Source organism: Triticum urartu, chromosome 2A (assembly GCF_056163025.1).
Source record: "Triticum urartu cultivar PI428250 chromosome 2A, HENAU_Tu73, whole genome shotgun sequence".
Classification (NCBI taxonomy): Eukaryota; Viridiplantae; Streptophyta; class Magnoliopsida; order Poales; family Poaceae; genus Triticum; species Triticum urartu.
The window spans coordinates 478825386-478843478 of NC_141874.1; the positions used below are offsets into that span (position 1 = coordinate 478825386).

Genomic DNA, 18093 nt, shown 5'->3' on the forward strand with positions numbered 1-18093 from the left:
CGCATCGTGGTGTTACACTCTCTCTCCCTCTCTCTTTCTCTTTTCTCTCTCTCCCAGATTCAAAATCATTGAAGGAGATCGCTAACAAACTGTAGGGAAGCAGACCCCCCCACAATTTAGAAAGGTGTGAGTTGCGAACAATCAGCGCATAAGATTCGGCAATCAAAGGTTATTAAAAAAATTTATCAACGCACCTTTGCGTGGCGATTCCTGATACACGAGATTCAATTCGTTGATGAATTTGTTGTGGTCGGGATTCATAGAATAATACTGTTTAGTTTTACACTGTAGCTCTGAACTAAGTTTGTTTTTTTGTTTTGTGTACTCTCGTCCTTGTAATACGAGCTTGTTACTTTTGTTAGGTTTCATGGTTATCTTTGTGTTAAGTGTTGCATAAGCAAACTGGCATAAGAGGATCTCACTTTTGTTGAGGTTGCAGTTTAATTAAAAATTAATATATGTATATATTTATATGTCTCAATTTTATAGAACTAAAAATATATCTCTGTTGCGTGGTAAGTGTAAAAGGTTAGTAAGAAAGATTGAGATCGACTTCGAACAGTTTCAACACTGATACTGCAGGTTTATAACCTTTATATTTATTACGTCTCTTTTTCGGGCAGATGTTCAGGAGTGCATCATCTGGTCAGGACAATAGGGACGGTCGGTCTTTGAACGACATCGGCAAGGATTATGGGAGGCATGTAATAGTAAGTGTTTGGTCTTTTATTTCTGGGACGTTTGCTGTCAAGGTGCCACCACTGAGAACATCAAATAGTAGATCATCAACAACAACAAAAATGATTAATATATCCTGGATGAATGCTGTAATATCTGTTTATCTTGTGCATCTACTCTACAGTTGAGTATCGAGAGGTGGAAGAATTTTTTTACTACAAAACAAGAAGAAGATCAAGTATGCAGATGCTGTCAAACACGCACATTCCATGCAGGCTGGAATAATTCCAGTCAAGAGTGAGATACAAGTTCTTGGAAAATGTCCCAACCAGTAGCATGGTGTGCAACAGACACCTGCGAAGAGGAGCATTCTTAGTAGCACAGACTCCACTAAGCATATTGTGCAGGTAATGACGAAAACTTCAAACGCTGGTTTTGAACGTACGTGGAAGTTTTACGTGCTAATTCTTCGTAATACTCGCACGTGCTTCTAATTATTTTTTGGTTTCAAGACACATATGTCCACAAAGGTGCAGAGCGGGCGTTGTGACGGCCCAACATTTGAAGGCAGTCATAATGAAGAGGTACAATGTAGCAGAATTTCCTTTGATGCAAGCAGAAGGATCATTGGCAACAAAAGCTTTGGTGTTCAAGGATTTGGTACGGTTTGCACAAGCAAGAAGAACCCAACAAAAAAATCAAACGTAGGAGGAATAAACTATACCATACAGCAGCACCAGAAAGCAATACAGGTGACAGCAAATATGAACATGCAACAACATTTAAAGCAAATGTATATTTTTTGTGAGCAATTTTTCTTTGTTTTCGCCTGTTATATTTAAATTGTAGTATCTTGCACACTAGGTGTATGAGCAAGGAAGCAAGTATTGTGGTAGTCCACGGTTCAATGAAACATAAGCCAAGGTCCTTTGAAAGGATCACCTGTGGCGTTCAACATGAGGGGTCCTTCCAAAGGATCTCCGATGGCATTCAGAATCGTCAGCGAAATCACCAATGCACGAAGGTTGTCGCCAAGATTTGCTGGACAAGAGAGGCATGCGGAAACAAAGGTGATGTCGGAACTATGCTTTTTCAATTCAACACACAAACAGTTTTATGGAAGAACAGGGTAAAGTGCAAAACAGGAGGACAGCTGTCCATCTGGTACGGCTGTATGTGCAGTTGTTCTTTTGTATAGGATGTTGTTGTGCCTCTCCGGTTTTATGGTGTAAACAGAAGCACAGCTGTGCCTCTTGTCCAGATGTGTGTGTAGCATGGTCACATTCGTGCTGCTGGGTATAATGTGAACAGTGCCTCTGATGTACCGCTTATACTTGGTGAAGAGGCACGGGACTGGTTTTGGTATACCAGATGAGCCCTAATGAGTCATATAAATCTTTTGTTTAGAAATTAAAAAAATGCATTTGCTGCTCTGGATATCTAATTCTGTTTTGTGCCATGTGTTCAGGATTTGGCGGAGGGGATAACAGATGAGGCAAAGAAATATCATAGTTCTCCATCCATTTCGAAGGGAACGCAATGTTCATAGCAGCAAGTAGCGTACAACGCCAGCACGGATTGCATGGTAGAAGCAGGACAATCCCTTGGTTGCATGAGTGCCGGAGAAACAGGGAGCAGCATTGCACAATGCGACAGTGGAGAGGCAGACTCATTTATGGATTTGACCGTGCCATGTAGAAACGACGCTGCTGCGTGTGACAAACAACAGAGCAGCAGCAGCTCCACTGTAAGTGGACCTGTGGCTGGCGATGAAACTGATGTCGTCAGAAGTGAATGTGATCAGACGAATGAAGACACGGTAGACAGAATCATCATGGCACCGCCGACCATTATAGAGAAAGAAATGGACGACATGTTCAAAGAAGGCATATACCCAACGATTCAGGAGGTCACCGAAGTGCTCGAATCAGAGGGTGGTATGCTATTCGGATCATTGGATGGGTGCTTTTTCTTTTTCTGCAGATATGCGAGAAGGGTTGGCTTTGCTGCCAAGCGATCAACAAGCAGAAGATCGACATATGATCAGCAACTTGACAAGCAGGTGTTTCAGTGCACCAAGGAAGGGCAGAATAAGACAACTGAGAGACATGTTAAGGAGAGAAGGAGCAACTGCTTGATCGGGACAAGCTGCCCAGTCCAAATAACAACCAAGAGGGATACAGATAGGAGGAAATGGTATCTAAAGAACGTGCGCCTAGAGTACAACCACCAACTTCACCCATCCGATTGGATGCTGAAGTTCATGAGATGCTATAAGAAGATGACACCTCAGGAGAAATTCTTTATACAAGTGCTGCAGAAGGCGAGGTTAGAACCAGGGAAGGTTATGCAAATTTTTACTGCCACGGGGAAACCGAGGCGAGAAATTATGTTCGACACGATTGACATAAGCAACATTGCATGTCGGGACAGGGCTGGAGAGCGCGGCACTGATATTGAGGACACCATGAAACTGTTTGCCGATATGCAGAGGCGGAGGCCGGGATTCCACCATGTGGAGGAGACAGAGAACAATGTAGTGCGGAGCCTGTTCTGGACAGACTCCTTGTGCAAGATGAATTATGAGCTATATGGAGATTTCGTGTCTTTTGACACGACATTCTCTACGAATATATATGGCTTGCCATTTGCACTAATTGTAGGTGTCGACAACCATGGGTCGACCGTCCTGTTTGGACTAGGCCATTTGAAGGATGAGAAAATAGGGTCATTCAAGTGGCTCCTAAGCACGTTTGTCGAGGCAATGGGAGGAAAAGAGCCGAAATACATAATGACAGATCAGGACCAGGCGATGAAGACTGCAATAAAGGAAGCTCTTCCGAGAACGAGGCACAAGTTCTGCTGGTGGCATATTAAGAAGAACATGAAGGAAAATAATGCAGCAGTGTTTGCGCAGCACCCAGGGATGTCTGATGATTTATTTCGAATCATCAAAAACTTGCTAGATCAAGAAGAGTTTCAGCGTACCTAGAAAGCAGCAATTTCCGTGCACAAGGGAGAAGGCAACAAACACCTGAACATGCTATGGGAACTCCGAAATTTCTGGGTGCCGGCCTACTTCAAGGACTGCTTCTATCCTTTCTCGTCAACAACCACTCGCAGTGAGAGCACGAATTTGATGTGGAAGAATTACGTCGGCCACAAGGACACTATAAAAAGGTTTGTTCATGTGTATCACATGATTCAGCAAAATTGCCTTGCTACACTTGACAAGAAATGACACCGAACAGAAGAGAAGGTGCCATCACTAGAGATGGGCTTTCCAATTGAAAGACAAGCAAGTGAAGTATACACGAATGAAATTTTCAGGAAATTCCAGCTGGAGCTACGGAACTGGACTTACTTCAAGTGCTCTGACCTGGCAAAGGGGAGGCAGTATTTTTTTAAAAAGATTACTGAGCCTGGAGAAAAAGTGTGGAAACCATATCCGGGCGAGGAATTTGCTAGGTCTAAGTTCAGGGTAGATGTGGATGAGCCAAAAGAAATATATAGTTTCAGTTGCAAGAAAATGAGTAGGGATGGCATTCAGTGCTGCCATGTGCTTAAGGTGATGGACCAAACATGCATGATCGATCAACTTCCAAAATCCTTCATCATCCCCAGATGGACCAGGAATCTATCAGAGAGTCTGAAAGTTTTGTCTACAAGTCAAGGTGATAGCATGACCGCACACGAAGATGAAACTATGAGATTTGGCCTCGCTTACTGATAACCCACAAGTATAGGGGATCACAACAGTTTTCGAGGGTAGAGTATTCAACCCAAATTTATTGATTCGACACAAGGGGAGCCAAAGAATATTCTCAAGTATTAGCAGCTGAGTTGTCAATTCAACCACACCTGGATAACTTAATATCTGCAACAAAGTATTTAGTAGCAAAGTAATATGATAGTAGTGGTAACGGTGGTAAAAGGTAATGGTAGCAAAAGTAATATTTTTGGTATTTTGTAGTGATGATAGCAATAGCAACGGAAAAGTAAATAAGCGAAGAACAATATATAGAAAGCTCGTGGGCAATGGATCGGTGATAGAGAATTATGCCGGATGCGGTTCGTCATGTAACCGTCATAACCTAGGGTGACACAGAACTAGCTCCAGTTCATCAATGTAATGTAGGCATGTATTCCAAATATAGTCATATGTGCTTATGGAAAAGAACTTGCATGCCATCTTTTGTCTTACCCTCCCGTGGCAGCAGGGTCCTAGCGGAAACTAAGGGATATTAAGTCCTCCTTTTAATAGAGTACCGGACCAAAGCATTAACACATAGTGAATACATGAACTCCTCAAACTATGGTCATCACCGGGAGTGGTCCCGATTATTTTCACTTCGGGGTTGCGGATCATAACACATAGTAGGTGACTATAGACTTGCAAGGTAGGATCAAGAACTCTCATATATTGATGAAAACATAATAGGTTCAAATCTGAAATCATGGCACTCGGGCCCTAGTGACAAGCATTAAGCATAGCAAAGTCATAGCAATATCAATCTCAGAACATAGTGGATACTAGGGATCCAACCCTAACAAAACTAACTCGATTACATGATAAATCTCATCCAACCCTTCACCGTCCAGCAAGCCTATGATGGAATTACTCACGCACGGCGGTGAGGATCATGAAATTGGTGATGGAGGATGGTTGATGATGACGATGGCGACGGATGCCCCTCTCTGGAGCCCCGAACGGACTCCAGATCAGCCCTCCCGAGAGAGTTTAGGGCTTGGCGGCGGCTCCGTACCATAAAATGCGATGAATCCTTCTCCCTGGTTTTTTCTCCCCGAAAGTGAATATATGGTGTCAGGGTTGAGGTCGATGGAGCGTCCGGGGGCCCACAAGGCAGGGGGCGCGCCCAGGGGGGGTAGGGTGCGCCCCCACCTTCGTGGACAGGTGGAGGCCCCCCTGACGTGGATCTTCCTTCCAGTATTTTTTATATATTCCAAAATAATTCTCCGTTGATTTTCAGGTCATTCCGAGAACTTATATTTCTGCACAAAAATAACACCATGGCAATTCTGCTGAAAACAGCGTCAGTCCAGGTTAGTTCCATTCAAATCATGCAAGTTAGAGTCCAAAACAAGGGCAAAAGTGTTTGGAAAAGTAGATACGACGGAGACGTATCAACTCCCCAAGCTTAAACCTTTGCTTGTCCTGAAGCAATTCAGTTGATAAACTTAAAGTGATAAAGAAAAACTTCTACAAACTCGGTTTGCTCTTGTTGTAAATATGTAAAGCCAGCATTCAAGTTTTCAGCAAAGATTATGAACGAACCATATTCACAATAACATTTAGGTCTCATGTTTACTCATATCAATGACATAATCAACTAGCGAGCAATAATAATAAATCTCGGATGACAACACTTTCTCAAAACAATCATGATATGATATAACAAGATGGTATCTCGCTAGCCCTTTCTGAGACCGCAAAACATAAATGCGGAGCACCTTTAAAGATTAAGGACTGACTAGACATTGTAATTCATGGTAAAAGAGATCCAGTAAAGTCATACTCAATGTAAACTAACAGTAATGAATGCAAATGACAGTGGTGCTCTCCAACTGGTACTTTTTAATAAGAGGATGATGACTCAGCATAAAAGTAAATAGATAGGTCCTTCGCAGAGGGAAGCAGGGATTTGTCGAGGTGCCAGACCTCGGTTTTGAAATATATATGAATAATATTTTGAGCGGTATACTTTCATTGTCAACATAACAACCAAGAGATGGCGATATCTTCCATGCTACACACATTATAGGCGGTTCCCAAATAGAATGGTAAATTTTATACCCCGCCTCCACCAACAGGCATCAATCCATGGCTTGCTCGAAACAACGAGTGCCTCCAACTAACAACAGTCCCGAGGGAGTTTTGTTTGTAGTTATTTTGATTTGATTTGCATAAAGCATGGGACTGGGCATCCTGGTGACCAGCCATTTTCTCGTGAGTGAGGAGCAGAGTCCACTCCTCTTGAGAATAACCCGCCTAACATGGAAGATACAGACAACCCTAGTTGATACATGAGCTATTCGAGCATACAAAACATAATGTTTATTTGAAGGTTTAGAGTTTGGCACATACAAATTTACTTGGGAACGGCATGTAGATACCGTATATAGGTAGGTATGGTGGACTCATATGGAACAACTTTGGGGTTTATGGAATTGGATGCACAAGCAGTATTCCCGCTTTACAAGTGAAGGCTAGCAAAAGACTGGGAAGCGACCAGCTAGAGAGCGACAACATTTATGAACATGCATTAAAATTAATCAACACCGAATGCAAGCATGAGTAGGATATAATGCACCATGAACATAAATATCGTAGAGGCTATGTTGATTTTGTTTCAACTACATGCGTGAACATGTGCCAAGTCAAGCCACTCGAATCGTTCAAAAGAGGATACCACCCTATCATACCACATCACAACCATTTTAATAGCATGTTGACACGCAAGGTAAACCATTATAAGCTCCTAGCTAATTAAGCATGGCATAAGCAACTATAATCTCTAATTGTCATTGCAAACATGTTTATTCATAATAGGCTGAATCAGGAACGATGAACTAATCATATTTACAAAAACAAGAGAGGTCGAGTTCATACCAGCTTTTCTCATCTCAATAAGTTCATCATATAATCATCATTATTGCCTTTCACTTGCACGACCGAATAGTGTGGATAATAATAATAGTGCACGTGCATTGGACTAAGCAGGAATCTGCAAGCATTCAATTCAAGAGAGAAGACAAGGTAATATGGGCTCTTTGTTAGATCAGCAATAATGCATATAAGAGCCACTTCAACATTTTAATTATGGCCTTCTCCTCTCGACCCCCAAAGAACAAGAAAAGAAATAAAACTATTTACTCGGGAAAGCTCCCAACAAGCAAAAGAAGAACGAGAAATATTTTTGGGGTTTCTTTTTAATTACTACTACAAGCATGGAAACTAAACTAATTAAAAGCTACAACTATTTTTTTGTTTTTCTTAAGGTTTATTAAACACACAGGAACAAAGCATAAAAAGGAAATAAACTAGCATGGATGATACAATGAAAAAGTATGAGCACCGACAGCTAGCAATGAGTGTGTGAACATGAATGTAATGTCGGTGAGAAATACGTACTCCCCCAAGCTTAGGCTTTTGGCCTAAGTTGGTCTATGTCCACGGCTGGCCTGGCGGATATCCAAAGTAATAATTGGGGTCGTACTGTGCAGAAGCTTTGGATTGCCACTGGTTGGCAATCACCTCCGGATCCCATTGGTAATCAGACTGTCGTGGAGGATCAAATTGTGGTTCCAGCTCTGGCTCGGTAGCTGATGTAGGGTTCCGGTAGGCGTGAATGGCCTCACACAGAACAAGGTACTTGCCTGCAGATAAATCAAACAAGGAAGGGGCAGGCAAGGTAATAGTCTCAGGATGATGTTTACCAAATATTAATTTGTACTTAAGCGCCTTGTAGCGACCCGACCTCAAACAGTCAAGTCTCTGTGCTTTAGTGTCATCCCTGGATCGGTAATGCTGACACACACAGTACTCGAGGATTTATAACAGAGTAGCAATCACACACTTATTACATCGAATGTCTCCAAAGAGAACTTATTACAATAAATATGGCTTAAGGCCATCTAATACAATAACAGCGGAAGGCTTGGAAGATAAAGTGAGTCCATCAACTCCAACGGCATAGCTGAGCTGCACGGCAACGACCTAACGAACCTTACTCCTCGTCTGAAAAGTCTACAACATAACACGTTGCAGCCCGAAAACGGGTCAGCACATGGAATATGCTGGCAAAGTAACACAGTAGAGCAAGGACAATAATGCTATCACTACATGCATATTTGGCTGGTGGAAAGATCTATGGTTATAGTTTTTGTGAAAAGCCAATTTTTCCCTACAACAAAGGAATAGATTTTATTTAACTATCATGGTAGCTGAAACATCATTGAGAAGGTTCCTCCAACTCAATCCCAATTAAAGGTAATTATCAACCCAACAATATTAATTTAAGAGTGATGAGATACTTAAGATACTCCAAGTACTAGATACTCAAGATGTCCATAACCGGGGACACGGCTAACCATGATTAGTTTGTACACTCTACAGAGGTTTGCGCACTTTTCCCCACAAGACTCGATCACCTCCGTTGAATTTCTCGCACTACATGATGTTTGAGAAACGGATGACCGAGACACAGTCTTTCAGAAACATTAACTCTCTACTCCGGGCAGACCATACCAAACCTACAACCCACTACCTACTGATCCACCTCTTCAAGAGCTTCACGTAACTTACTCAACTATGCTAGAGCCCATAATAGCTTGTGGCTGCACACAGAAGTGTCTAGCATGAATCATCTCAGTTCCCTTTGAGCCTGGGTGGCGGTCCATAGGAAAATCACACGGGTATTCCGGGATTTCCAAAAATACAGGCAACACTAGGTACTCCAGGTGCCTCAATCCACCCAGATGTGTATTTAAGTTGCCACCTTAAGTTGAGCCATTAATTAACAATCTCACATCTGTCATGGATTTCACTCACCCAAACCACGTCTACGAGCATAGCATAGCAATATAAGCAACGCGTAGAAGTAACTCCCAAGGGTTTGAATATAACAGGGCAATAGGTTCTACCTCATCAACTACTTCCCAACCCACATGTTAATGACATCCTAACCATGCAATGTTTGAGGATTGGAACTAATGCATAAAAACTGGGTGATAATGGGGTATGATCAAAGTATTACTTGCCTTGTTGACGATCCGCGAAACCTAGAGACTCCAAATAACACGCTTCACACTCTGGGAATTCTATCGCAAACAAACAATAGAATACATAAGCAATCAAGCAAAGAAGCACGGGTAAATCTCAAATAAGAAGATCTAACCAGAAAGTTCAACTTAAGAACTCCGGTTTGCAAAAAGAATCAAATCGAACGGAGGAACAAAACTCAAACGGCAAAGAAAACAAGATCCGTTTACTAATCTGGACCTAGGTCAAATTTTACAGTAGCAAAAGCTTGTTCAAGTTGGTTAAACGGAAATAGGGTCTCGAGACAAAGATCTAGGCGCTTGAATCGCCTGATTCCGACAAATGAGCGAAAAGATAAACTAGAACGAAAATCGGATCAGAAATAACCGTGGAAAAATCCGATAAAAGAAAACTAACAAACAGGCTAACGAACGAGCGTTCATTGTTTGTAACTAACAAGTGAAAACCGTTCGTTAAAACGAATGGACGGACGAACGTCCGCTAAAAAGAAAAATCGGGAAAAACCGGCAAACCGAAAAAACGAACTAGGGTTTTCTTTAAAAAAACCGGATTGGTTTTCTTTTTTAAAAAAACCAGCGGCTACCTCGTCGGTCCGGCGAGACGCGCCGGCGACGGCGGCCCGGCGTGGCAGCGGGCGGCTGCGGCTGCGGGCGGGGCGAGGCAGCGGTGGTGGGTGGTGGTGGCGGTGGGGGGAGGGGGCGGTGTATATGAAGGGGAGGGGGGTGCCTTGGGGAGGGGGCAAGAGGCGGCGGGGAGGAGTCCGGCTCGGACTCCCGGTCCGAGTCGGGGCGGCGGCGGCGCGGCCGGTCTCCTGGAAGGAGACGGCGCGCGGGAGAGGCGGGCCGGCAGTTGGGCTTCGGCCTAGCTAGCCTGTGCGCATTTTTTTAAATAATTCCGCTGAAACTAAAAAAATCCTAGAAAATAAAATAAAATTTCTAAAAATGCCAAAACAAATTTTCACCGTCTAAATAAAATATTTAGAACGAGATGAACATTTTCTTGGCCCTAAAATGCAATTCTGAAAACGTGCAATTTTTCTAATGCAAACAAAATTGCAATAAAATCCAAATAAACACAAATATTTGATTTTAATATTTTCCTCCAATATTTCAATTATCTTGGAGAAGTCATATTATCTCCTATCATATATTTTAATATGAAATATTTTCGAAGAGAAAAATAATTAAAACCAAAATCCTCGTTTCAAAATTTGATAAAATCAAATTTGAAAACCGGGGAAATCCCCAACTCTCTCCGAGGGTCCTTGAGTTGCTTAGGATTTTCGAGGATCGTGAGACGAAATGCAATAAAATATGATATGCATGAATGATCTATGTATAACATCCCAAATTGAAAATTTGGGATGTTACACGCCTTTTACCTATTCTTAACAATAAAATCATGTGCTACCATACTCTTATAATCTAGATAAACAAGAGGCAGCAATTTCTCTTCCTTCTCATAATGCCTAATAGGTATGTTAAAGTGTGCAGCGAGGCGCGAGGCGAAGATGCCTCCAAGGACGAGGCCCTTAGTACGGTTAAGATTTAACCGCTTTGCAACAATAGCGCCTATACTGAATGTGTCATCACGAAATAAGGCATGGAACAAAATAACAATATCATGGGCACTCAGGTTTCCACAGTTTCCGCGCCCAATTAAGCATCTACTAGCAAATATAGCAAAGTAACGTAGAACAGGAAAGTGTATGCTAGTAATTCGTGCATCAGAAACCTTCCTCGTCTCCCCTACAGCAATGGTATCAATAAACCCATCCACATCGTCACGATGTGGTTCCTCTACGCTGCCCTTGAAAGGGATCAAACAAACCCGACAAAAATCATAAAGTGACATCTCCTTATGCTCATCATATAAATAAATTTCCACCGTAGGTGGTGAGCTCCTAGCATGGAAAGGAAAGTTTTGCACAAAGATATTGCTGAGTAAGAGATACTGTTCGTGTTGGTCGTGGAGGAAAGCGGTGAGGCCTACATTCTCAGCCAATTCATAGAAATCATCATAAATCCCGGCTGCTCTCAAGAAATCATCACAAGGCCATTCACACGGCCGAACCTCCGCGGTGCGAGGAAGATTATATTTGGGCCTCTTATCCTCCTCACTTTGCTTATCCTTCGAGCTTCGGCTCGATGAGCCCCTCAAATATCTCTTCATCTTTTTCTGAAAATTTCTGAAATTTTTAGTAACTTCAAAATAAAAGTGAACCAAACTCAACAAAATTGATAGTAACTACTCCTACAAGTGCCTAGAGGCAATATCATGCATCAAAACTACTTTTGACCATATAAATTTGACATGCAAGCTCAAGAATAGGGTCACCTAAGCAGCAAAAATATGCAATGAATAAAGCACTAGAACAAAAACTAATTGGACCATTGGAGGAGTCACATACCAGGGAACAATCCCGCAAAGCAGTTTTGTGAATGGAGCTTTGTGCAAGGAGATCGAAAATGGCAGCAAAATGAGCTTGGACTCGGGTTTGAGCTGGTTAGTGATGTTTGTGGGAGGAAGAAGGAGTGTGTGGTAGCTGGAATAAGTGGAGGGGAGCCACCGTGGGCCCACGAGGCAGGGGGCGCGCCCAGGGGGGTAGGGCGCGCCCTCCACCCTCGTGGCCAGGTGCTTGCCCCCTGCTGTGTTCTCAATGCCAGATATTCTCAAATATTCCTGAAAAATCATATTTAATTTTTAGGGCATTTGGAGAACTTTTATTTTCGAGGTATTTTTTATTGCGTGGATAATTCAGGAAACAGACAGAAATTACTATTTTTCTTTATTTCAATATAAACAGCAGAAAGTAAAAAGAGGATACAGAGAGTTGTGTTTTCTAAATTCATCCATCTCACGCTCATCAAAAGGAATCCACTAACAAGGTTGATCAGGTCTTGTGAACAAACTCATTCCGAATAACATGGAACCAGAGAACTTTCGAATAACACCAGGTTACCTCAACGGGGATATGCACATCCCCAACAATAAGAATATCATAGTTCTTCTTGACAGTAGGAAGATGAAATTCAAAACCTCCAAAAATAATCGATGGAATTTTTCCAATAGAATTGATACTGTGGACTTGAGGTTGTTTCCTCAAAAAGTGTACCATATGCTCATTACCATTAACATGAAAAGTGACATTGCCTTTTGTGCAATCAATAACAGCCCCTGCAGTATTCAAAAAGGGACTTCCAAGAATAATAGACATACTATCGTCCTCGGGAATATAAAGAATAACAAAGTCCGTTAAAGTAGTAACATTTGCAACCACAACAGGCACATCCTCACAAATACCGACAGGTATACCAGTTGATTTATCAGCCATTTGCAAAGATATTTCAGTAGGTGTCAACTTATTCAAATCAAGTCTATGATATAAAGAGAGAGAGGCATAACACTAACACCGACTCCAAGATCACATAAAGCAGTTTTAACATAGTTTCTTTTAATGGAGCATGGTATAGTTGGTACTCTAGGTTCTCCTAGTTTCTTAGGTATTCCACCCCTAAAAGTATAATTAGCAAGCATGGTGGAAATTTCAGCTTCCGGTATCTTTCTTTTATTAGTAACAATATCTTTCATGTACTTAGCATAAGGATTCATTTTAAGCATATCAGTCAAACGCATATGCAAAAAGATAGGTATAATCATTTCAGCAAAATGCTCAAAATCCTCATCATCCTTTTTATTGGATGGTTTAGGAGGAAAAGGCATGAGTTTCTGAACCCATGGTTCTCTTTCTTTACCGTGCTTCCTAGCAACAAAGTCTCTCTTATCATAACATTGATTCTTTGATTGTGGGTTATCAAGATCAACAGTAGGTTTAGTTTCTACTTCATTATTATTGCTAGGTTGAGCATAGACATGAACATCATCATTAACATTATTACTAGGTTCATGTTCATTACCAATTGTGTTTCAGCATCAGAAATAGAGATATCATTAGGATTATTAGGTGTGTCAATAACAGGTTCACTAGAAGCATGCAAAGTCCTATCGTTTTTCTTTTTCTTCCTCTTAGAAGGACTAGGTGCATCAATATTATTTCTCTGAGAATCTTGCTCAATTCTCTTAGGATGGCCCTCAGTATACAAAGGTTCCTAAGTCATTTTACCACCTCTAGTCATAACTCTAACAGCATTATCATTCTTCTTACTATTTAATTCATTGAGCAAATCATTCTGAGCTTTAAGTACTTGTTCTACTTGAGTGGTAACCATAGAAGTATGTTTACTAATAAGTTTTAGTTCACCTTTAAAATTAGCCATATAATCACCCAAGTGTTCAAGCATATCAGCATTGCGTTTTAATTCCCTGCCAAAATAAGCATTGAAGTTTTCTTGTTTAACCATAAAGTCATCAAACTCATCCAAGCATGGGCTAGCAAACTTAGTAAATGGGATTTCAGCTTTATCATATCTATATAGAGAATTTACCTTTACTACCTGTGTCGGGTTATCAAGACCATGTATTTCTTCAACAGGCGGTGAATTAAGATCATGTATTTCTTCAATAGGAGGTAAATTCTTAACATCTACAGCTTTAATACCTTTTTCTTTCATAGATTTCTTTGCCTCTTGCATATCTTCAGGACTAAGAAATAGAATACCCATTTTCTTCGGAGTTGGCTCAGGAGTTGGCTCAGGAATTGGATCAGGGATTGGATCAGGAAGTGTCCAATTATTTTCATTAGTCAACACATTATTCAATAGAATTTCAGCTTCATCTAATGTTCTTTCCCTGAAAACACAACCAGCACAACTATCCAGGTGGTTTCTGGAAGCATCGGTTAGTCCATTATAAAAGATATCAAGTATTTCATTTTTCTTAAGAGGATGATCAGGCAAAGAATTAAGTAATTGGAGAAGCCTCCCCCAAGCTTGCGGGAGACTCTCTTCTTCAATTTGCACAAAATTATATATTTCCCTTAAAGCAGCTTGTTTCTTATGAGCGGGGAAATATTTAGCAGAGAAGTAATAAATCATATCCTGGGGACTACACACACAACTAGGATCAAGAGAATTAAACCATGTATTAGCATCACTCTTTAATGAGAATGGAAATAATTTAAGGATATAATAATAACGAGTTTTCTCATCATTAGTGAACAGGGTGGCTATATCATTTAATTTAGTAAGATGTGCCACAACAGTTTCAGATTCATAGCCATAGAAAGGATCAGATTCAACCAAAGTAATTATATCATGGTCAACAGAGAATTCATAATCCTTATCAGTAACAAAGATAGGTGAAGTAGCATAAGCGGGATCATATTTCATTCTAGCATTCAGAGTTTTTTTGTTTCAGCTTAGCTAATAATTTCTTAAGATCACTCTTATCATTGCAAGCAAGAAAATCTCTAGCAGTTTCTTCATTCATAACATAGCCCTCAGGCACAACATGTAATTCATATCTAGGGGGACAATCTTCATCATCACTTTCATCAATATTATCAGTTTCAGTAATTTCATTCTTTCTAGCCCTAGCAAGTTGTTCATCAAGAAATTCACCAAGTGGCACAGTAGTATCAAGCATAGAAGTAGTTTCATCATAATTATCATGCATAGTAGAAGTGGTATCATCAATAACATGAGACATGTCCGAATTAATAGCAGAAGCAGGTTTAGGTGCCGCAAGCTTACTCAAAACAGAAGGTGAATCAAGTGCAAAGCTAGATGGCTGTTCCTTACCTCCCCTCATAGTTGAGGGATAAATCTTGGTTCTTGGATCTTTCAAGTTCTTCATAATTATAAGAAGATATAAATCCCATGCGACTCAAAGAATAGAGCTATGCTCCCCGGAAACGGTGCCATAAAATAGTCTTGATAACCCACAAGTATAGGGGATCGCAACAATTTTCGAGGGTAGATTATTCAACCCAAATTTATTGATTAGACATAAGGGGAGCCAAAGAATATTCTCAAGTATTAGCAGCTGAGTTGTCAATTCAACCACACCCGGATAACTTAATATCTATAACAAAGTATTTAGTGGCAAAGTAATATGATAGTAGTGGTAACGGTGGTAAAAGGTAATGGTAGCAAAAGTAATATTTTTGGTATTTTGTAGTGATGATAGCAATAGCAACGGAAAAGTAAATAAGCGAAGAACAATATATAGAAAGCTCGTGGGCAATGGATCGGTGATAGAGAATTATGCCGGATGCGGTTCGTCATGTAACCGTCATAACCTAGGGTGACACAGAACTAGCTCCAGTTCATCAATGTAATGTAGGCATGTATTCCAAATATAGTCATATGTGCTTATGGAAAAGAACTTGCATGCCATCTTTTGTCTTACCCTCCCATGGCAGCAGGGTCCTAGCGGAAACTAAGGGATATTAAGTCCTCCTTTTAATAGAGTACCGGACCAAAGCATTAACACATAGTGAATACATGAACTCCTCAAACTATGGTCATCACCGGGAGTGGTCCCGATTATTGTCACTTCGGGGTTGCGGATCATAACACATAGTAGGTGACTATAGACTTGCAAGATAGGATCAAGAACTCTCATATATTGATGAAAACATAATAGGTTCAAATCTGAAATCATGGCACTCGGGCCCTAGTGACAAGCATTAAGCATAGCAAAGTCATAGAAACATCAATCTCAGAACATAGTGGATACTAGGGATCAAACCCTAACAAAACTAACTCGATTACATGATAAATCTCATCCAACCCATCACCGTCCAGCAAGCCTACGATGGAACTACTCATGCACGGCGGTGAGCATCATGAAATTGGTGATGGAGGATGGTTGATGATGACGATGGCGACGAATTCCCCTCTCTGGAGCCCCGAACGGACTCCAGATCAGCCCTCCCGAGAGAGTTTAGGGCTTGGTGGCGGCTCTGTATCGTAAAACGCAATGAATCCTTCTCCCTGGTTTCTTCTCCCCAAAAGTGAATATATGGAGTCAAGGTTGAGGTTGGTGGAGTGTCAGGGGGCCCACGAGGTAGGGGCGCGCGCCCAGGGGGTAGGGCGCGCCCCCACCCTCATGGACAGGTGGAGGCCCCCCTGACGTGGATCTTCCTTCCAGTATTTTTTATATATTCCAAAATAATTCTCCGTTGATTTTCAGGTCATTCCGAGAACTTTTATTTCTGCACAAAAATAACACCATGGCAATTCTGCTAAAAACAACATCAGTCCGGGTTAGTTCCATTCAAATCATGCAAGTTATAGTCCAAAACAAGGGCAAACGTGTTTGGAAAAGTAGATACGACGGAGATGTATCACTTACACTGAGTTGTCGGATATCTATTCAAATGTTTGCAGAAAAGAGAAGGCATACAATGTGCTGCGTGAGTGTACGGTAGATATTAAATTAAAAGTCATGGCGGCACTTGCTGAGGAAACCAGACACAAGCATTCTTGCCGAAACTCTCAAGAACCCACCCATGAGTGGCTCAAAGGGCACGAAAAAAGGAGATCGAATCAAAGCTGGTTCTGAGAAGAAAGGAAAAGGCAACAAAGCCGCATCCAAGTGCGGCCGTTGGGGAGTAAAGGGTCACAGGAAAACAAACTGCCCAGGAAACCCAGAAGTCCAGGAGAGAATGAGGATTGAAGAGGAGAATAGGAAATCACAGCTGGAGAAGAGGGCAAGGTCAATGAAATGGCCGACAACACCGATAACACCATCGAGGACATCAAACGGCTCAGGACAATGCACTCCAAGCCTAGGAGGAAGACATCAGACGCCAGCAACTCCAACGACCCCACTGACAACAGGGGACATTTACCGAAGTCTTGCATGTACGCTAGAATCGAACATCACACAAGCCAGACACATAGAATGCATGCAGGGAAGCCTGGGACAAGGCACGGAATCTGCGCAGTCCATTTCCAAAAAGGAAAGATCTGAGTGGAGACTTTTTGGTACCGGAGAATAGTACCAATAGAAAAATTAAAAGGTAATAATGCAGCTTAAACAAGACTTAAGCAAAAAACAGTGATGACCGCAATCTTTTGCTTTGTTTTTATGTATGTATATTAATTTTACAGGTAAATAGGTTGTATAGGTATGCACAAGCGTGGGGTTGCACAAGGGTGGAGAAGGAAGAATGGATCACTGAACACTCAAAAGCAAGGCCGCACGTGGAGCTATGAAATAGCAAGCGATCGGTGGGGAGGGCGGCGGGTGTCGATTGTTTATTTTCTCGTGCCGTGGTTATAAGAACGGCTTGTAAGTTAACTTGCTGCAGTTAGAAACAAAACAAATTTAAATAAGAACTCCTTTTGCTTCTTTATGTATTTTTACTCAGCAGAAAAAAATATCAGAGGCACATGTTTCCTTGTTATTTTCTGCAGCCATGTCGGTTTCTGAACGTGGATGTTGTAAGCATACAAGCATGCTTCTGTGCTGTGTGACAGACAGATAAAAATAACCAAAGGGCACAGGTAGCCACGGCCATGCCACTGGTGAGTGTTCGACCATGACTCTCATGGTTGCATGGCCACGGTCGCCGTTATGGAACGAAAACATTTTAAGCACATAATCTGGGTCGTGCTTCTAGGTCCGCATAACCGTGGCTTTCGTGGTAACGGCGCCTCGCCTGTTCTCATGCCTATTCTTCTGTTATGAATGCATGTCTGTAA

The 18093-nt window shown here is 41.5% G+C and overlaps 1 pseudogene; it reads left to right on the forward strand.

Annotated features, from left to right (window-relative positions):
* Positions 1–623: 623 nt before the first annotated feature.
* LOC147985526 (uncharacterized) lies at positions 624–17507 on the forward strand (annotated as a pseudogene).
* Positions 17508–18093: the final 586 nt, after the last annotated feature.